This window comes from Canis lupus, chromosome 20, assembly GCF_003254725.2.
Source record: "Canis lupus dingo isolate Sandy chromosome 20, ASM325472v2, whole genome shotgun sequence".
In the NCBI taxonomy this organism is placed as follows: domain Eukaryota; kingdom Metazoa; phylum Chordata; class Mammalia; order Carnivora; family Canidae; genus Canis; species Canis lupus.
This window is the reverse complement of record NC_064262.1, coordinates 24220036-24242439: the sequence shown is the minus strand read 5'-3', so window position 1 is coordinate 24242439 and position 22404 is coordinate 24220036. Positions and strand designations below refer to the sequence as shown.

At 39.1% G+C, this 22404-nt stretch overlaps 1 protein-coding gene across 2 annotated transcripts in view; it reads right to left on the bottom strand.

Moving 5' to 3' along the window:
- The window catches only part of SUCLG2 (succinate-CoA ligase GDP-forming subunit beta), a 254313-nt gene that overhangs the window by 126158 nt on the left and 105751 nt on the right, over positions 1-22404 (bottom strand). The window lies entirely within an intron of this gene.

Here is a 22404-nt window from a genome sequence, read left to right as displayed (position 1 = left end):
AATAGTACACTTCTTCAGGCCACAACTGGCATTCTCTGTTCGTCCTTCATCTTTGTCTAAATTCAGAAAACTAAGTCAATCTTCTATGAGGCTTTAACAGTTTTATGATTTAACACACCAGGTTTAGAATCTGCAGAGTGGGTTTCAATCAGGCCTTCATCCCTTACCCTGCTGTTGACACCGGTCAAGTTACTTAATGTCTCTGATACCCAGTTTACTCAATTGAGAAAATATGATGAGGACTTTTTTGAGAATTAAGTCATACATGTGAATAATTTACCCCAGGAGCCTGAAAACTCCTACGATTGATGAAAAATGACTGTCACAATCAGTTCGTTTATTTTATTACCTTTCTGTATTGTAAAGAATCCAAAGGATTATTTCCACTTGGGCAGATATGAGTAAATAATAATGTTAATAATAATAACTTTGCTGGTGTCTGCCACCATTCATATAAGGTGAGGGCTCCATAAGTGTTGGCTATTTCAGCTATTTCTATCACTGTTCTTGTGACTCAAGGCAAGCAGGCAAAAGTTTGAAGAGAAGGAGCCACAGATGGTTTTATCATGGGAGCTACAGAAAGATTTGACATTATGACAGCATTGGGTAAGACAGTCACTCTAGCTGATATAGTCAGATTATTAGGGCTCATTTTCTTATTGGTTGGTCCTTCTTTCTCCTATATTTGCATAAACTCAGGAAACGAGGTTTCACCTTCTCTCAGCAGCAAACAGCTCCTCTGCTGCCTTGGACGACCTCCGACACTTGTTGCTGCCAGAGAATACGAACCATCGTAACATCAGTCAAAACCATGTCTTTTGATAAACTGGCTCACATAGAACTAGGTAAAAACCAAGATATGATGACAATTTATTATCAGAATCACACCAGGAAAGAAGTCATGCAGAACAAATTTATTCCATCATTAGGCTATTGTATGTGAGGATAGCAGTAAGAGCAAGGACTCTGTAGTCAAACAGACCTAAAATCTCCAACTCTGCCTATCACTTTCTTTGTAGAGAGGAAAAGAAAGAGGCTCAGAAAGCTAAGAGTGATATGCCTGTCTGTAAAATGGTTATAATGAAGTAATCTACAGTGTTAGGATGATGTGAAGAATAAATGAGACATGGTAGGTAAAGTGCTTATCCCTATGCCAGGCACATTACAAAGAAGTCAAAGTATGATAGCTATCATCACTAATTATTTTCAGCAATTAACCCAAAAAATGGCATATAGGAAAACATTTCCTATTTCTTTTCTGAAGACATAAGTGGAAAAATACTTCTTGCTGTCTACTCAGATTTTTAATTGTGATCACTTCAAATTCCTTAAAAAGGATAACCAGCATTCCATTGCTATTATCAATTTTCATATGCTTGTCATCCAGAAGAAAGAGATGCTTTTCTCTACGAGTTTTCCAGCAGCTAAACTTGAAAGCCAAACAGAATACCTAATTGGGCATTGTTAATTGGCACTGCATAGGCTAAATTAAATCAGCCTTAGGCATGAACCATCAAGATAGAGAAGCAGCTGTAGCCTCAATGAAGTGCTATCAATTACATGTGTCACCATTTGACCACTTGTCAAAAGACTCCATGCCACCAAACTGGTAGACCAAACAACTACTTGGGTTCTATGCAGCCAAATTGAGACAGGTAGCAAAAGACAAAGGAAAAGACTGTCCAGGGCAGCCCAGGTGGCTCAGCGGTTTAGGGCTGCCTTCAGCACAGGGCCTGATCCTGGAGACCTGGGATCGAGTCTCATGTCCGGATCCCTGCATGGAGCCTGCTTCTCTCTCTGCCTGCGTCTCTGCCTCTCATTCTCTCTGTGTCTCTCATGAATAAAAAAAAAAAAAAAAAAAAAAAAAAGACCGTCCAATCTACGTACATCTCCTGCCACTTAACCTCAGGCCAAAAATAAGTTCACTAAAATCATCTCTTCTTGTTAAATCATAAGCGCTAAATCAGTGTAGTATGTCAATACACCAAAGAAAATCAAGTTTTTCTCATCGTCACTGAAACTCACATGAAGTAATTTAATTCAGTTATTTACTCAAAGAGCTAAAAATTAAGTGGACAAGTCCTATTGAACAGTATCTAGTCTTTTCATTCAATATTAATCAAGTTGATTTCACACAATGTTTCCATTTTATTTAAAAATCTGACTTCTCCAAATACAAAAGTTTCTGGGTTTTTCTGTTTGTTTTTCACATCACCTCCCTATCCCCAAACAAAATTATAAAAGAATATCCCAGACACAAAATCCAATTTTTATCTAACATAAGATGATTTAACCATACTTTAGGATAACAAGCTAAAAAAAGAGATGGAGGAAAAAAAAAAAAAAAAACCATGTATTGCATGGAAATATATTACCACATATATTTTTTTAAAGATTTTATTAATTTATTCATGAGAGACAGAGAGAGAGAGAGAGAGAGAGAAAAGCAGGCATAGGCACAGGCAGAGGGAGAAGTAGGCTCCACGCAGGGAGCCCGACGTGGGACTTGATCCCAGGACTCCAGGATCATACCCTAGGCCGAAGGCAAACGCCAAACCACTGAGCCACCCAGGGATCCCCCATATTGCCACTTATATACTGATACTGGACTGGACTTCTAGTTGTTAAAAACCCAGGTAAGTATTAACTCCAACTTCTTTGCCCTTAACAACTATTCTTATATGCAGCAGCCTAAACATGCAATACATTCACTTCAGTTTTTTTTCCTTTCTGGTGAATTTCTGTTAATCCACAGTGATCATGGCTAGGATTCCACTTGGTTAGATGGGAATCAGATTCTATAATGTGTAAATATTTTACGATAAGAAGGACTGTAAGTGACATATTTCATAAGCTTATAAATATGTAAGATTCTCTACCATATCACTTCTGAGAATAACATCTGTAGCCATATAGGAAGCCTAAAAAAAAACCCATGCCATGGTCTTGTTCTCTATTAGCCACATTAAAATAATGCTTTCTCAAATGTTTTCCTCTCATTCCTTACCACAAGTGTCATTCTAATGACAATAACAGTTTTTTTTAAAGATTTTATTTATTTATTCATGATAGAGAGAGAGAGAGAGAAAGAGAGAGAGAAAGAGAGAGAGGCAGAGACACAGGCAGAGGGAGAAGCAGGCTCCATGCAGGGAGCCCGACGTGGGATTTGATCCCGGGTCTCCAGGATCGCGCCCTGGGCCAAAGGCAGGCGCCAAACCGCTACACCACCCAGGGATCCCCAATAACAGTTTTATATAAATTTTTATAGTTCCCCAATAGTCCCAGGCTGGATAATAAACATTCTTGGAAGCGTTATCAAATCTAAAAGAAAAAAAATTAAATTCATTAAGGAAAGCATAACCTAAAGAGAATAAATAAGAAACGTTTTTCATCAGGCAAGCTTTGTATAACTGGTTCCCTGTGCTTTTCAGGGACAGCATTCTGAAAATCTATTTATGCAAAATAATGCTTACAAGAAACAGCTCAGAATTGTAATGCAAAAGGACCTAGTAAATGTCTGAAATGTTTTTCAGGAGTATCAATAAGAATGTTATTTTCCACTATCTTTTTAAAACAGTTTAGTGAATTCAACATTGCTCTCTTTAAAAATATAACAGTTTTCTAAATACAAATGTATCATTGTATACATCAAGATCATGAAGGTGATCATCTATTTTGAGTCAATAACATTGGAGTTGTTGGGGGGGGGAGGACTATGAATTCCATGGTTCACCAACCAGAGCAAAACTGGAATATCCAGTTTTCAGCACAATTGCCTGGCATAATTTCCAGCATGGAGATCACCTTTCATGAGGTTTGAGAGGATTCTTAATTGAGAAAGTTACAATGTATTTCAGGTTGATCTATCACTAGAAGGTAAGAAGGAGGAGGAGCGTGAGGCAGGAGAAAAGTCTAAGATATTACAGAAAGAGGAACCTTTATAAAGGACATACAATGACAGGGTGACAAATTAGAGGCCTAAGTGCCAATTTCCCAAAGAAAATGAGTTCATTTCTGTGATTTTATGATGATCCCAGAACCCAAACTTAAAATTGGAGAATTACCTATCTTCAAATATCTCCTGTTGATGGGAGTCCTATTTCCTCAAGTTGTAATGAGGTCACTGGGAATTAGATAATATTCCAATGACTCTTCCTATGTGCTCTGTGGCATCCCTGAGGCTAAAACAATTACTTCAACTTTATACATGTCTGACATGGGCTTGTCCAACACTAGAAAAGAGAATTTCAAATACGTAAGACATCAGAATAAACTATTTCATCATTGGTAACATCCCTTGATTGAATTAGGATTAGAGATAACTTAGCTCCCCATCAGATTGTTACTCATCAAAGATTTAAACTGCACATGCCTGAAACAGTCATTTTTAAAGTAAAAGATGGAACTATGGCCATCTCAAGGACAAGAGTTTTGTGATACAGAATGTAAGTTGTTCAGGGAGAGATTATTTTAGTGTTTTTTTGTTTTGTTTTGTTTTTTTGTTTTTTTTGAGAGAAAGAGAGAGAGCGTGCACGCACAGGGCGGGGGTGCTGAGGGAGAGACAGAATATTAAGCAGGCTCACACCCATCACACCCAGGCTCACCCAAATTGAGCCATGGGGGGCTCAATCTGATGACCCTGAGATTATGACCTGAGATGAAGTCAAGAGTCAGATGCATAACCAACTGAGCCACCCAGGTGCCCCAGGAGACATTATTTTACATTAAGAACTCCTTTACTGATAAAGCTTTTATAGAAGTTTTAAATCCTAAAGTTCCTATCAAATATACTAGTCAATTAATTCCACATTTTATAAGGTAATTATTTCATCTGGAGAATGTAGGGGGGCATGATAATACCACTTGGAGTAGTTTATTGATTATAAAGTACGTAATAACATCATCATAAGAAAACATGCTTTTGCTTTCAAGGGAACACTTTTAATTTTAGTTCCTATAAAAATTCCTAAATTAAAGTTTGATAAATCATTGTTTTTCCATATTGCCATACCTAAGAAATACTGTATACGTATTACTACATTATAGCTCCCATTAAAATCTATAATGAAAAACTAGCCTACTCTTCTGATTGTGTCACTAATGTTATTAATTGCTTTCATAACCATTAATACAGAATTCATTGGTGAAAAAATTTTTAAAGCTAGACAAAAATTACCTCAGAAAGGCTCAATTCAGTTGTAATATCTTACTCTTTCTATAGTTTAAGACTGATAAAACAATCTTACAATTTGCCTATTAAAAGATATATTTCTTTTTTTAAGATTTTATTTATTTATTTTAGAGAGAGAAAGTGTGGGGAGGGGCAGAGGGAGAAGGAGAGAAAGAATCCTCAAGCAGACTGCACTGAGTGCAGAGCTGACACGGGGCTCCATCCCAGGACCCAGAAATCATGACCTGAACCAAAATCAAGAGTCAAATGTTCAACTGACTCAGCCACCCAGGCACCCCTAGAAAAAAATATTTCTATAAAAAAGCTTAAGGACAGAACCTCCTAACACTGATGGCAAAAACACCCATATGATCTTACTTAAAGTAGCTGTATCTTATCAAAGAACTTCTAATACTGTAAGATTGCAACCATAGGACATGAAACAGATCTTCTACAAATGAAGCCATTTGAAAAAAAGGAGAATTTTTTAGAAAAAAGAAAGTTTCTTCAGAAAAAGAATTTCCAGAAGAAATCTCTACCGTGTTCAATACAGATTACAGGACAGATTTATGATATACATTGATAAAAAAGTATCTGTGTAACATCTGTGACTCCCAACAGATCCTGGAAATAGTCATGGAAGATGAAAAGCATTTATGAACACCATAGCATTTCCACAGTATTTTGTAGCATATTTAAAGGGAAAGGATAAAGGGAAACTAGCTATAAAAAATAATTTTCTTTCATATTTTCATAGGAAAGATGTCTTCAATCAGAATTCAATTAGGGAAGCAAAACCACTATGAGTTATGGATAAGGGAACTATCATAGGAACTAAAGCTGACACAATTAGTGGAGATGCTTAGAAACGGAAGGTCAGAAAAAGGGGGTGAGAGGATCACAGAAGTCACCAATCAAGAGAAAGCAGGACATCCAGGATAGGTGAATATGGGACTCATGACAGGTCTGGGTCCATGTTAATCAGTAGGGTTAGCAGATGGGAGACTAGCTAGCTGGACACAGGGCAGAGAAGAACAAGGACAAGTGGGACCCCCTTGCCAGCATCTCTGTATTTGTCCATCTGTACATCACAGAGAAATGGCTGCGTTCCAAATTCTGTGCAAACTCCTCATTTAGCCAACTCTAACTCAAATTTACACATGGAAGGGGATTCTGGGAAATGTAGTTACAGCTTAACCAAGTCTACACCGTAGAAATTACCACACATGGTAGTAACAAGCCATCTTGAAGGCAGAGTCCACAAGTGTTGCAGGGGCAGAATTAACATCTCTAAACTTCTTGGGTGTGGCTTAAGAACCCATCCTGGGCTAAGAATCCCCTCCTGTGGCAGCAAGCAGACAACCAGAAGCTATCTTTGAATAGAGACAAAAACAGACCTCTCATGGATCTTAACCAGTGATGAACAAGAGGAGGGGAAAGATGGCAACATCCAGAACTGATATAAATATAAATTCATATAACAAAATGAAGGTTTTATTTTCTATAGCAACAGGAATGACTATGAAATTTAAAATGTTATATACACATTGCTTGGCTACACCCATATTTAAAGATGTTTCTTTCTCTTTCACAGAAATATTACTAGTATTGTGAGATCTCCCACTTTCTTGATTGGAAACCTTGTCTTTTCCCTATTTTGTCTTGGTACCTCAATTTCTCTATGTGGCCCTCCATTTGGTGAGAGGTGCCATATGCTACTGTCTGGACTCCGCTCAGCTATTTGCTATCATTCTGCCAGCCATGGTCACACTACCACCAGGTTCCTCTAGGCTTCTCCCTTGTCACAACCAAGGAAGATCTTTCAGTTTCTCATGAGTGCTCAAGTAGAGTAGTTGAGTCCCTAGTGACACAGCTTTTCCCTTTACAGGACAATCTCTATTCCAAATGCACACATGCTCCAGGGGACGATGGCACAGTCAGTCACTGCCACACTCTAACCCTAGGACCTCTGTGCCCTCAAAGCTGCCAGGTCACCTCCTTTCCTCATTCACAGAGATCGTCTCACAGAGCCCCTCACTCTCTATCCAACTCTGCTCCCTAGAGATCCTTTCTCCAGACAGGCCTATCTGTCTGATTTCACAGCCAAGGAATGCACTCAAAATCCTTCTCACAGACCTCTGAGCGAATTGCAAATCAAGAAATAGGACTGAGTACCTACCTGATCCATGCTACTGGGAAAGTCACAACAGTTAAGAAGCACCTAGAATGTCTTCAGACAATTAAGAGGTCCACCTACCCAGTCCTCACAGAAAACCAGTCCCACTTCTATGAACATCAACAATGAAATAAGGATTTTTCACTGAAATATAATTAAAATTGTGAAACACTTGAAAACAACCAAAATATCCATCAGCACTGGACATATGGGGTTTGAGAAAAAAATTTTATACAACCATATAAGGAATTAATACAATACTATATGTCCATTAATGATGACTAATATATCTTTATGTGTGAATATGGGGATATATCTACATACCTATAGGCTCTGAATAAATCTTAATGATCAATATTTAAAAAAACAAATACATCTGTGACTAAGTTATGCAGTCATAATGAAGTCTACATGAACACTAACTAAACTATTATGAAGTTACCTTAAGGGGCTAAGGAGTGGTATTATGGGTGGTACATTATATCCTTTCAGTATTGATTTACATTTTTTGGTCCCAATTATCACATGTTGTCCTAAAAACAAATAAAAAATAAGAGTTTAAAATGTGACACAAACATAGGCAGTTATTCATAGTGGTTAGTCTTGAATATTCCAATGTTCCCTTCTGTATCAGCCTTTATAACTTTATCATGTGGGTCAGAGATTGCCTATATTTGCAGAGGCCTCCAAAAGACATCTTCAGGAAACAAGGCTCAACATCTAACAACAGGACCTCCAAAAGTGTCATGCAAGAAAACAGAGTGGCAGGAAAATGTGCTGCCCTTTTCAAATATGTACTGAGCACAAACTCTGTGGAAATACAAAGATTAAAAAAATCAGGGTCCCTGCTTTCAAAAACTTAAAATCTCTTAAAGAAAAGAGAGAGAAACAAATAATTCCTGAAAAATATCAGGACAGTAATAATTGTTAAGAACACAGCGCAGAGAAAAGGGGACATGGTTAAGCTAGGCAGGGCCAAGTTAAGCTAGCCATAAAGGAGGGTTGAGTGACATCGCAAGGAAGAGATGGGTTTTCCAATTAGACAGGGCTGGGGAGTAAAGACATGAATGGGTCAGCAATTGAGAAGGGCTACTTTGCTTTTCCATATGTATTTGCTTGGCTTCTTAGTTATCTATTTAAGTTAGAAATCATGAGAGCATCACCTGGAATAAACCAGTAAAGCATGTCAAGATTCAGCACTGCAAATCACTCACATTTGTTATTTCAGATCCTCAGAAAACCTCTCCACATTAAAGTTCATTTACCTATATTTAAGAATAGAAAATAAATAGGAAAACACACTTATGGCCTTTGTTAAATTTAGTTACTTTTGCCCTAAGCGCTTTTAAGATCTCCCATAATTTTATCAGGATGGTCCTAAAAATATAAAAAATAAAAACATAGCAGGTAAGCTAATTCTCAAACAGAGTCCCTGTGAAAGCTCCCAAGGGGTCAGTGAGATTCAAACTGTGCCACGGTTTTAACAGCAGCAATAATAAAGGATATTTCCACCCCTCCCAACCTGCAAATAAACACAACTTTCAGATTTGAAATCTGCTACAATTCCAAATGCCAGAGACACAGAATTCCAAACAACGGCTTGGTGATGTTGCCATAAAAAGAAACCCAGGTTTTTATTTTCCATATTAAGTGGTGTATGACACACTAGAGTTCAACAGAGGCTAGGAATGACTTACCTTAAGAGAGATGAAAGATCTCAGAACCCCTTGTCCATGTAACCTACGGAGGTCCAGCATCATTTGTTATGTTGCTTTCAAATTGTATTGAGTTTTAAATTGCAGTGTCCTGCTCTTTCATTGCCTGTCCTGATCCATTCATTGTGTCTGAAATCTCTGTCTATTGCTTGAATGTTAAGCACAAAGAAGACTTTAGATTGCATCCTGGAGGGTGAAACTTTGCAGCTTCCATAAGCTGGGAAGAGTTTATATTTGGCTGACTTTCAAGGGTTATGAAAACCTGAGAAATACTTACTGTTTCCTTTTCTCTCTAAGACCGCTCTCTTTGGTTCCCTTCCTTCCTCCTTTTGTCCCTCTAATCCTTGTAAATACATCCAAGTCACTGAAGTGCACATTCGACTGTATCTGAGATCACTGACTTTATTTTCAACAGGTCCATTCAACAGCCAAACAGATCAGCATGGACTTCAAATTCCACCTCCTATCACCTCCACCTTAGAGCTACTCTCAAGGGGTGCCTAGGTGCTCAGATGGTTAAGTGTCTGCCTTCAGCTCAGGTCATGATCTCTCAGGGTCCTGGGATCAAGCGCTGCATCAGACTCCTGGTTCAGTGGAGAGCCTGCTTCTCCCTCTGCCCATACCCCCTGCTTTTGTGCTCTCTTTCTCTCTCTCAAATAAGTAAAATCTTAAAAAAAAAAAAAAAAAAAGGAAAAACTAGTTTTATTTTTTTATTATTATTATTTTTTTTAATCTATGATAATCACAGAGAGAGAGAGAGAGAGAGAGAGAGAGAGATGGGCAAAGACATAGGCAGAGGGAGAAGCAGGCTCCATGCACCGGGAGCCCGATGTGGGATTCGATCCCGGGTCTCCAGGATCACGCCCTGGGCCAAAGGCAGGCGCCAAACCGCTGCGCCACCCAGGGATCCCGAAAAACTAGTTTTAAATAAGGACTTATGCACTTATATCCCTGGGAATTGCAGTGCTTGATATATCAACCTTTTCTCTATACCTGACCTCACAAACCACAAACCTAGATCTACTTTCTTGGGCTGTCTTCACAACAATTTTTCTGATTATTTCTGAAGCATTCAAGCTAGAATAGTCTTCTTTGCTAGGACTTCCTGCATCTTAAGAGAAAAAAAATGCCTGGTTTGAGCAAGAATTCATACTAGAGGGGACCAGGCCAAGTGTTACAAATAGGAAATTAAGGAATTCATGAGCTGCTATGCATCTGACTTCCTGGGAAAAATAATAGAATTTTTTTGAGTTGACTTTGGAATCGCAACACTCACAACAACACAGAAAAAATGCCCAAGGTCTAGCATCCACATCTGGTAAAATTCAAAGAAAATTCTGGCAGCTTTAAAGTAGTTCTCCAATGGTTTTGGTGTGGGCAGAGAAAAACTGAGTCCTGTTTCACACTTGACCAATCAAGCAGTCCAATATGAGGATACCCTCTGAAATTTCAATCATTATAAGACATTTACTCTGAAAATTCACATTTCATTGTTGCAGCTGGAAAACTAACATCTAAGTCTACTCCTCCTACCTACTGACAGCTCATTCTCCTTTCAAAATGTAGCCAATATTTGTTCTATATCCCACATTTACCCTCAACACCATAGTTTTTTACTCTGTTTTCCACCTCAGTTTCCAGAAGCATGGTATCAGACATCCAGAAGTAAACAGCACACCCACAGAATTACCTATTCTCCTTCCGGCCCCCCACTGCTGATGTCTCTAAACCAAGCTGCAGCTTTTTCCAGGTTCCTGACCCTTTCTCCTGGCCTCCCAGCATGAGGATGGTACAGGTGTCATAATACATAAACATGATTTGACTGCAAGGAGGGAGGGAGAGCCTGAATCTCCCAGGACACAGGTCCATAAACCAAAAACAGGAAAAGCCCCAAATAGGAAATAGCCTAGCCTTACACCAAGGGAGTTAAGTTTTATGATGAACAAAATTAACATTGACTTAGGAATGCTACGAAGTCTAACAAAGCAGATGCCACTTCTTCTCTGAAGGGCCTTCTAGTTCAAAGGAGATGCTAGGCCAAGGGCGATCAATGGTGCCAGGGAGTGGTTCTGTCAAACTTAATGAAGCCACTCTCAGTTTTGCTAATCATACTCCTCACACCTTCTCTTTTATGGAAGTCTCTGCTGAAGAGCACACACAGCACGATGCAGAATGAGATCACCTCATTCCCCTGAAAATGACCAAATGACAGTGCCATGCACACAGTGGGCCCTCAGCATATATATGGTCATTCATTTATCCTCTTCACTCCCTTTGCTCTGTGAACTCACAACCATAGTGTTCGTTAGGACTTTTCTATGGAATGAGGTTTGTGCTAAGTGTATATTCATTATCTACATTTAACAAATAACCCAGCTGAGGTTGAGTTATATGGAGTCACACTGCTAGCAAGAAGCAGAGTCAGAATTTTTAAGCCAGAAAGGTAATTCTAGAGACAGTGCCTTAACCCCCTCACCCAGAGCCTCATTACTGGGTTTGTCTTCCAACATTCTATTATAATGATTTCCAAACACATAAAGAAGTTTAACACCAACAAGTAAACATCCACATACTCAACACTTGGATTCGACAACCGTTCACATCTCACTACATTTGCTTTCTCACTTATCTCTCCATTAGATCTGTGACTTGTCAAAGTGTGGAAAAAAGGAATCACCTCCCCCTACCACCATTTCCAAATCAGAACCTCGTCCAAAATGTTCCTAAGTCAGAGTCAGTGATATGCAAAGTAATGATTTCAAAGGGGATTTTTTAAAAATGATGAGCATTTATAACTTTTTGAAAATAACTAATTATTACATGAATTTTTACAGCAGCAATGCTTTGTAAGCTCAGAGAAAACTATCCATAATAGCTGGCACTGAAGCTATTTCCCTGCACTAGGCTGTACTGTTATCTTGATGTGGCTATTCCATTTTGAAAGGAGAAATGAATTCTCCTGGGGATACTTGCACCCTCCTGAAAAGCCAGGATGATACTTGGAGCCTTGGTCCGTGCTTAAGTGACAGAACAATGAAGACGATGATCTCTAACCCAAAGCTTTTCTGTACTGCCAATGTCACTGTCATTTGCCTAAAGTTTAATGTCGTGGGACTCTAGACTTTTGACAAGCCTGAAGGGTTTTTGAAAGAAAACCATCAGAAAGTATTTAGAGGGTAAAATCCAAAACATATCTGTGTCACAAACTAGAGTACATTACCCTTTCCCAAACTTGAGAAAATGCAGATATAAATGCCTAAAGTCTAAAATGATATAAGGCCCAAATAAACAGCAGTTATCTGGTTATCTATACGGCATAAAGGTTCAAATGGTTTTTACTTCTTTCTTTATACCTGCACTTCTTATAATGACTACTTATAACACTTATAATCAGAGAAAAACTACTAGCAGATTTAAATAAAATATATGTTTATTTGACCTGGTAAGAACAGTACCAATATTACTGCTAGGTTGGACCAGGGCTGAGGAGGAAGCTTGTTCTAACCCAAAATATGTAACTTTAAATATATGTTCATGTGTACACACATAATATATACAGAGGATAAATGAGGAATGAAGAAAAGTATTAACTATGTTTAGATGGGGGTAGGATTAATGTTAATTTTTCCTTCTTTTGGATTATAAATCTGGTAGAGGGAACATGCATTATTTCTAGAAGTAAGAGAAAGTAAAAGCTATTTTGAAAATGCACTTATTATGCACCAGATTGTATCGGTGCCGGAGTTACACACAGAACACTGCCATTCTGCTGTACTGGCCTTGCCACCATTTCATTTCATGGGAGGAATGACTCACGATGGAGGGCAGGGCAAAATACTGCTGCTTCTCATTCTGCAGCTACTGCTCTGGTCAAAGCCAGTGTCAGTATCCCTTGGGTCTTGGGGCCACATATAATCTCTGCCTGCCAGAATTAGCTGCATCTGGTCCATACAAGTGACAGGAAGATTTATTTCTCTGAGACCCAGGAAAAGTCACTGTGCCTCAAGTCCCCTGGTTCCAAAGGGACATAAGGTGGTGCGGTGCCTTCTGGAGGTGCCCTCCAGCACCTACATTCTAAGACATACATGCAGAATTGTTAAATCATCTCCTTCCGTGTCCATAAATATACTACCCCCCTTAAGTCCCGCCTAAAGAAGACAACACACTGGAGATTATTAGAGTGCAGTGGATAAGTTCATGAGCCATGGGTCAGAAAGTTTTGGATCAGAACTCAGACTTTGCCCCTTACTTGCTAACTGAGTGACCTGGACCAGAGAAGAGAGCCTCAATTTTCTCATCTTTGAATTAAAGCTGGTAAAATTAGCACTTACCTCACAGAGTTGCTGTATGAGTATTAAACGAAGAAAAACAACTGCAAGTTATGTAAAGTATTTAATACAGTGCCTGGCTTAAACTTACTTACTGGCTTAAACTTACTCATAGTATCCTTCCTGGCTCATAATACACTTACCTCTAAACATCAAGTTCATAGCGTGTGATGATCATAATGATGAATATGCTATCCACTGAGCAAAATAATTTTCATAATAATAAATCTACTCGATTTTTACAAGTGTTAAGAACACATTAAGATACCTATGTCTTGTATGTTTTCCAATCATTCAGACACAATTAATAAAACGTGCTCATGGTTGGTAAGAACTGAAGAGATCAAATAAAAGGGATCAGAGGCCTTCAAGAGCAGCCCAAACTCAAGAGACATTTAGCACTGCCCTGTTTACATCCCAGATGCACTATTGCTTTTGTAAGTAAAACGACTATCTTTGGATCCCAGAAAGCATTCACCTGCCACAAACAGGCACCATCTTTTTATGTTTGTATAGTTTGTTTAGTTCCTAGGTCTCCATGGTTTCTTACTTTTTGCCTGTCTCCCCTTTGATATATCCATGGCTGTTGGCTGGCACAAATGGCCCTGGCTACCCACCACGTTTCCTGGCAGAGAAGGCAGCACTTGACTCCATCTGGAGCTGCTCAACTTCAGGTCTCACTGGCAGGCTGAGGCTTGTATCAGCACATGCCTCCTTCCCCCAACACAGATGCTAGGCCCGCTCCAGCCCTGTGGCAGCCTGCAGGGGAGGGAAACCGAGCTGGGAAGAAAGCTAGATGCCAAGCATGGCGGGCGTTTTGTACATCGGCATTGGGCTATGTGGCTATCTAACTCTAGTGTCCTTCTGGCTATTAAGACTGTAAACCATGGTGGTTGGGGTTGTTGTTACGTGTTTTAAAGACATTACAACATTCAACACTACAACAACTGACTTTGTCCCCAAAACTGTTGAAAGGACTTTATACACCACATCTCATAGTCTTTCCATTAGCCCTTTGCACAAGATACTATTCCAAGAGATGAGGACACTGAAACTCGAAGTCAATCCCTTGTCTCAGGTGACACCATGTAAACTCCAGAGCCAAATCCAACCAGGGCTGAAGCTCTACCCCTGGCAGCTTAGCATAACTGTCCATCACCTTCAGCCACTCAAGTTTGGGGGAGTCAAAGAGCTTAGGAGTCGAGAGAGGTGACAATGGTGAGACAGAAGGCAAACGACCCACTTCCACGTTGGACCTGAGGATGACCTCTACGGCAACCGGCTGCCAATTAAAATGGAAAAAGGATAATGGCCCAATAGCAGCATTAACAACAGAAATGACAGGCCACGTCCATCTGGTAGCTCACAAGGATTAACAGCTTTGAGGACAATTTCTTTTTCTGTCTACACAACCAAATGTTTCTGTGACTTACTATACCTGATCATCTTGTAATAAAACATAGCCCCCTCCATTAGAGTATACCCTCAAGACTTTTATTATGCATGTTAAAAAAAGACAACAATCTGATGGACTGCAAACATCAGGGGGTAATTCTGTAAAGTCAAAGGCAAAACCGGCCCTGCCTTCTCTGTGGCATGGTTACAGCATATAGGAATGTTGACGACATAGGAACACAGAAGTGTCTGGACTCCACTGAAGAGCATCAGGGCTCCTGGATCTAAATTCAACTATTTCACATAGCTATGCAGAAGTTTAAAAACCAACCTCTCTAAACCTCTATTTTTTCACCTGCAAAATGAAGAGTGGGGGTGAAGGGCAGAGAGAGAATCTCAAGCCAACTCCCTGCTGAGCGTGGAGCCCAAGGAGGGGCTTGACCTCAAGACCAAGGAGATCAGGACCTGAGTCGAAACCAAGAGTTGGGCCCTTAACCAGCTGAACCACCCAAGCCTTCTGTGCATTTCTTTCAACAAACTATCAGTAGCCTGGCCATGAGAAAAAAATATGAAGGAGAGTCACAGAGGTGACAGACAGATACGCTGACAGTGGAAAATGAAGAGACTGACAAATAATAAAGAAATTGAAGGACAGAAGAAAAGAGAGGTGGAGGGGGGAGACAGAGGAGGAAGCAGTCAGGCGGTTTTACACAGATGACATTTTATCTTGGAATGTTGAACTTTTTGTGAATTAAGGATTCTTATTATAAGTTCCTCATGATGCAAACAGTAATTAACTCAGTTACCCTCCAAACCCTACATAAATATTTCACAGGTTACTGGGAGAACCCAAAGTTGTGATTGACATACAGACTTTGCCCAATGCCTGGCAACAAAGCAGATGACTAATGAATGTAAACTACTATGGGCTTTTTGTCTTACATCCTTTGATTTGGCCCCAAACACTTTTCCAACAACCCATGAGCCTTCACATCTTCTTCCAATAAATGCCACTGTTGTTTGAGCCCCTGTTAAGGGACAATGTACTGGGTACTTTCTGTCTATATCTCTAAGCCTCCCAATAAACCCAGAATTTCGAAATTACTGCCCCCAGTTCATAGTTGAAAACACGAGTTCAAAAGGCAACAAGTGACTTGTTGAGGGGTATGATTTCCAGCCAATGCTTTTTCTATTACACCTTCCAACCTGACCATGAGGGGGATGTAAATGTTATCTTGCTGCCCAGGGCAGTAGCTCATCTGCTAAAGGTGTCACCAGAAATCAGCTTTGGCCATCAGCCTGGCTTTCAGTCTGTGCCAGCACTGCAATCTTGTCCACTGTAGATCTTTGGTTATAGGCACTGCAACAGAAGAATGTTACCTGTGTCAATGTGTTTGGGAGAGGTTAGGGATTCTTTGCTGCAAAGAAGAGCCCACTTATGGTTTTAAATTAAATATTTAGTTTAATAAAGTGGCACATTTTAAAAAATATGATTTTTTCCATAAGCCTTGAAGTTCAACTTGAAATTCATACCATTCTACTTATAAATTCAGAATTTTAACATTCACTTTCAAGGGAGGGTGGTTATTGATTAAAGTCCAAACAACTCAAGTTAGATACACTAAAATCCCCCTCAGCAATTGGTGTCATTTATGAATTTGAGTTTTTCTGAACATTTGAAACTGAATTTATAAATCAATATATCCATCGTCTTTTCTTTAGCATGTCCCTGGTTTGACCTAACAAGCAAAATCTTCCCTAGTACTAAATTGCACTAGTAATTCCCTGCAAGTTAAAATAAAAGATACAGCATTACAACACTGTTAATAATCTTTGTCAAACACCTTATCTTTCCAGGTGAGACATACAACAGTTATGTCCATCACACAATTAAATACTGGAATTAAACTGGAATCAATGTCGGTTACTTTGTCAAATTCCATTACACATTACAAACATGTCAACTAAGAAAATGTATGTAGATAATTATAAATTGATTAGGATTCACCATATGGGTTTTAGAGATTTTATCTTCTGTTCACTAATTCCAGAACCTTCACAGTCCCTCAACATACCACTTCCACTTCATGGTCAAACTGATTACCAGTGGCCATAACCAAATCACAAGTCTTTAACTTGTGAGGGAGACTGGGAAGGGAGTCTTTCCTCCATGCAGCCATGTACTTCGTGAAAAACTAAGGAGGCCATAGCACCTGAGAACATAGTGTGCTCATGGGATGAAGGGGAAGGTGCATGAAGGTCCTCACAACATGCCTGTCAGAGACCAATACATGGTTACCAAGGTTGGTAGGGAGGTGCCTCACATCAGTGTCTTCTCTGACAGCACCTAAAAACTGAAGATGTTGGGGTGTGTGTGGTATGCAGATAGTATAATTGGGAAATCAGTCACATTGATAGGTTATAGCACACTGATTCAGGAAATAAGTATATAAAATATAAGTGTGAATATATAAGAGGACAATGAGTGTCAGGTTTCTCAATGGGGGAGAAAAGTACTTCTGAACATGGAAAGGTGGGTTGCTAGAAAGAACTCTCTGAGAGATTCAAGGGCAGCCCTGGTGGCTCAGCGGTTTGGTACTGCCTTCAGTCCAGGGCCTGATCCTGGAGACCTGGGATGGAGTCCCATGTCGGGCTCCCTGCATGGGGCCTGCTTCTCCCTCTGCCTGTGTTTCTGCCTCACTCTCTCTCTCTGTGTCTCTCATGAATAAATAAATAAAATCTTTAAAAAAAGAAAGAACTCTGAGATTCAGGATTAAAAGTATTGATATAAACACAATGGTTTTTGTAGACATTGTGTTTATACACATGCAGACAAAGAAATGTTAAGCAAATGTGTACATGTAGAGTAGAATGCATGGACATTTATGCTTTTATCTATCTGTAGGTGTGTGGACATGTATAAACATATCTATGTATATATACACAACCAACTGTTTCTTCAGATGGCCTAAAAATATAATACCTTAACAATAATGAACACAACCACATGGATGTGTGGTTGGCAAATATGAGAGGAACCTGATTGAGGCAACATCCATGAAGGTCAAGGTTGATGATTTGATGTTAGATGAACATGATATTGGAGGAACATGATATTGGTATAATCTCAGAATACTTCTCCACAAAATTCTAATTAATTACTAGAGGAAAATGTCAAACCTAAGGTGGAGAAACCTGGCAAACACCAGCCTGACCAGTGGAGGGACAGGTCACGCACCTCCTAATATGACCAACTATGAATAGCTGGCTATCTTTGCTATAGCATTTTGACCAAGAATGTAGGACCTGAATTTGGTCACGAAGAGACACTGGACAGACCCAGGCTCAGAGTCAATCTATAGAAGGAAAGGACTGGATGCTTCAAGCAAGGACTTGAAAGGCTGGGAAAGACGAAGGAAATGTTCTGGAGTAGAGGAAATTGGATAGATATGATAACTACATGCAACATATATCCCTGACTTAGATTCTAGTTCAGGACAGAAAAACAGACACTAGTTCAGACAGCTGGTAAAATCTGAATGGGCTTTGTAGATTGGATGGTAAAAGTGCATCAATTCCTGAGTTGGAGGACTAACTGGTGATGATGTAAGAGTTTCCTTGTTTTTGTTTTTGTTTTGTGAAATGCACACACCACAATGTTTAGGGTGATGAGGCACAAGGTCTATAGATTTGCTCTCAAATATTAACAGTTGGGGAACCTGGATAAAAGTGATCTGGGAGTTGTTTTCATGGTAATTGGAATTCTCCATAATTTGAAATTATTTCAAAATAAAGTATCAAATAAAAAAAATTCAGCATTATATCATTAAGGAAGAAAAGGAGCTCTGATAATTGAGAGAGAGAGAGAGAAAGCTCTTGCTTCTACTGCTCAGGCCACAAATCATACTACCATATCTGCATGTCATTCTTGGCTTTGTTCAACTGTACAGTCATAACCCTTCTTTCTCACTGTCTCTGCCCTAGCTGTTCGCCTTAACAACTTCATTTCCTTTCCTCTGGTCCATCCATGAGATTTCCAACCTGCCTTGTGTCCAAACCAGTCTGAGTTACCACAGGAAACACATTTAAGAATAGATAACAAAGTGTTTCTAACACCACAGTACTCACACAGCACTTAAGGGTTTCTCCACATAATCCTACCATGAGGCAGAAATTGAAAAGAAGGAGAATAATGGAAGTAAAACTCCCAAGAAACCTGAAGAACAAACATAATACCCAGGCAATGTAGGGAGCATGAGACAGCACAAATTGTAGAAGATGAAAGAGAAATGAGAGGTTTCTGAAATATACCCTTACGGCACCTTTATAGGATGCACAAAGACCATCCACCATTACCTCAAAGACCTATCTGGACTGGTATTAATCCAAAAAGTTTGGTCAATGAGTCTCTCAACTACAATTCTAGACATAGCCCTTACAAGTATCAGTTAGGTTTGCAGACCTATCACATCTAGAAAAAAGAATAAAGACCAGGAAAAAATTTCCTTCCTAGTTTCATATCCATGGATTCTGTCCTGAATGACCTAGTAGCCATTTTAATTCTGCTCTAACATCAAGTCATGCCAAAGAGCGATTGTGCTTGATGCCTATAATGAAGAGAGTATGATTATTAATTTTAAAAATGAGCAGTTTTGTCTTTTTTACATCAAACTTAGAGTCCATGAACATTTATTGAAATCCTATCACTCTGTGCCTTGAACACCAAGATGTTCACTCAGGAACATCTCACTGAGTAAGGAGACAGGTAAACTAACACATTTCATTCAAAAAGCACATATGACATCAAATTGTTCACCATTTCTAGGTTTACCAAATGAAGTATCAGACCTAAAGTTAGATTTTTGCTTTAACTTATTCTGTTTTATTTTTTTAAAGATTTATCTTAGAAAGAACATAAGCAAGAGAGGCAGAGGAGAGGGAGAGAATCCTAAACAGACTCCATGCTGAGCCCGGAGCTCAATGTGAGGCTTGATCTTACAACCCTGAGATCACAATCTGAGCCAAAACCAAGAGTTGCACACTTAAACTAACTGTCCCAGCCAGGCACCCCAACTTATTCTGTGTTAAAACTGGGAACGAGGGATGCCTGAGTGGCTCAGTGTTGAGCATCTACCTCTGGCTCAGGACATGATCCCAGAGTTCTCGGATGGAGTCCCACATCAGGCTCTCTGCAGGGAGCCTGCTTTTCCCTCTGCCTGTGTCTTTGTCTCTCTCTCTCTCTCTCTGTGTCTCTCATGAATAAATAAATAAAATATTTTAAAAAATAAAATAGGGAACAAAATCAGGGTAACTGCACATAAGCTAGCTGTGGACTGCATCATTTAAATACATTGAGCTGTGTGTGATATGTTACTTAAGTTAGTGGTTCCATGGTTCATGGCTGAGCTTTGTCAGGATCACTTGTAGTGCTTCTTCATAATTTGGAAATCCACAACTGATGATTCAAAATCCCAGGAATTCGATTCAGAAGTCACTGTTTATAAGAGTTCCTCAGCGAATTTTGATGGTGTAGCCAAGGTTGCGAACTTTTCTTTTCTTTTTTTTTTTTTTTTAAGGTTGAGAACTTCTGATTTAAATTAACTGTCACTGGGATGCCTGGGTAGCTCAGTGGTTGATCGATCATACCTGAGTGGTATGATCCTGGGGGTCCTGGGATCGAATCCCACGTCGGGCTCCCCATGGGGAGCCTGCTCCTCCCTTTGCCTATGTCTCTGCCTCTCTCTCATGAGTAAATAAATATTTAAAATAAAATAAAATAAATTAACTGTCACTAATTCTACCATGAGTGACCTTCGCATACTACAACATTAGTTGGCAAAATAAAAATCAGTCTCATGGCTGTGAAATTCTAAGACTTCTGATTAATTCATCTGAATATGATTAAACTGCTTCCTTCTACCATGGGTTTGTGGACGGTGAGCAACTGAAATGTTTGCCACCATATTCATTATTAATGCTATTCCTTTCCCAAGCCTGTCCCTTTGACCTCTCTTTATCCCTCCTGGTCTCCTATACAAGTTTATGGTTACTTGTTATGTGCAATTACATCACGCTGTGTATGAGGACACCCCACAAGCTGCTAGCTATATTAACTTAATAATAGATTTCAGGGTGTGATTTCCAATTAATTTCATTTTCCATATGCACATACAGCTCCATGGGAAGCCAGAATTATAGAGTAGCCATATGGTGCCTCATAAGTAACAATTAAAACTAATTTTCTATTCTTTGACACTAAAAAAAAAAAAAAAAAAAAAAAAATCACATGGTTTAAATGCCACAGAGAAAATTGAAACTTCAACAGCATCTGATGCTCTCTAGAAAGAAGATGTCCCACTTTTCTTCACATTTTGGTCCTGATACTCCAGCTTCTAGCTTGGCAGTGGTTGGGTGAGGGCTGAGATCCCACCTGGCTTTTAGCATACTCATTTTCCTCGTGGCTGTTAAACTGGTGAAATGTCTTTGAGCGGGTATGAGAAAATGCTGGGCTTTCTCCTTCATAGTGGTGAGCAGGGCTGAAAGAAGAGCTTCCTTTTGCAACAGATGATTTCTGGTAATAGAACTTTTCTACTGACCCATTTCCAAAAGGCAGTGTCTGAAACAACACTACAAGCTGCCCAAGTGAAGAGAGAAAATAAGCAGTCTCATTGAAAGCATGTCATGTTTTTCAAGGACTGAACATAATTGTTCGAGGCTGGGGAGGGCTGTGGGGAAAACCGCTCCCCCTGGATTGTCTGACTAGTGGGTTAACTGGACGGATGGTCCTTTTACACTCATCATAGGGTATGAATCTTTCAATTTCCAAGGGTCCGGTTTTGGTAGATTCATCACTTGAAATGTTAAAAAAAAAAAAAAAAAGCAAAACATATCGATACTCAATTCAGGATAAACAATGTGATGGAAAAAATGCTCCATTTTATTAGATTTTCACAATTTTCAACTCTAAACTTGTCAAGTTTTTATGTGATAGCAAATATCATAGTGTAGATCTACTCTAAAAAACACCTTAACTGTTTTGCTGAAAACATGACTAAATCTCATTATATTTTATGAACTCCCTCTATGGCTAATATATGCAGGCAAGAGTCTCAGACACACATGGGGGGTTAAGCAAGAGGTCAGAAATCTCTTCAGATTCTTATATGAGTGAGTGAAAAATAAAAACCTGCATGTTTTTTTTTGCCAGGAAAAAGAAAGTGTCAGAGGTAACACTTGGTGAAATCATTATCAAACATTTCACCAATAAAAACTGTAATGTTGTAATGACTATTGACAGATGAATGGATAAAAATGTGAGATATATATATATATATATATACATACATACACACACATATATACACATACATACACACAGAGGAATATTACTCAGCCATCAAAAAATGAAATCTTGCCATTTGCAATGACATGGAAGGAACTAGAGGGTATTATGCTAAGCAAAATAAGTCAATCAGAGAAAGACCATTATTGTACGATTTCACTCATATGTGGAATTTAAAAAACAAACCAGAGGAACATAGGAGAAGAGAGCAAAAAATAAAACCAGATGAAATCAAAGAGGGAGACAAACTGTAAAAGACTCTTACAGTCTCTGTTTAA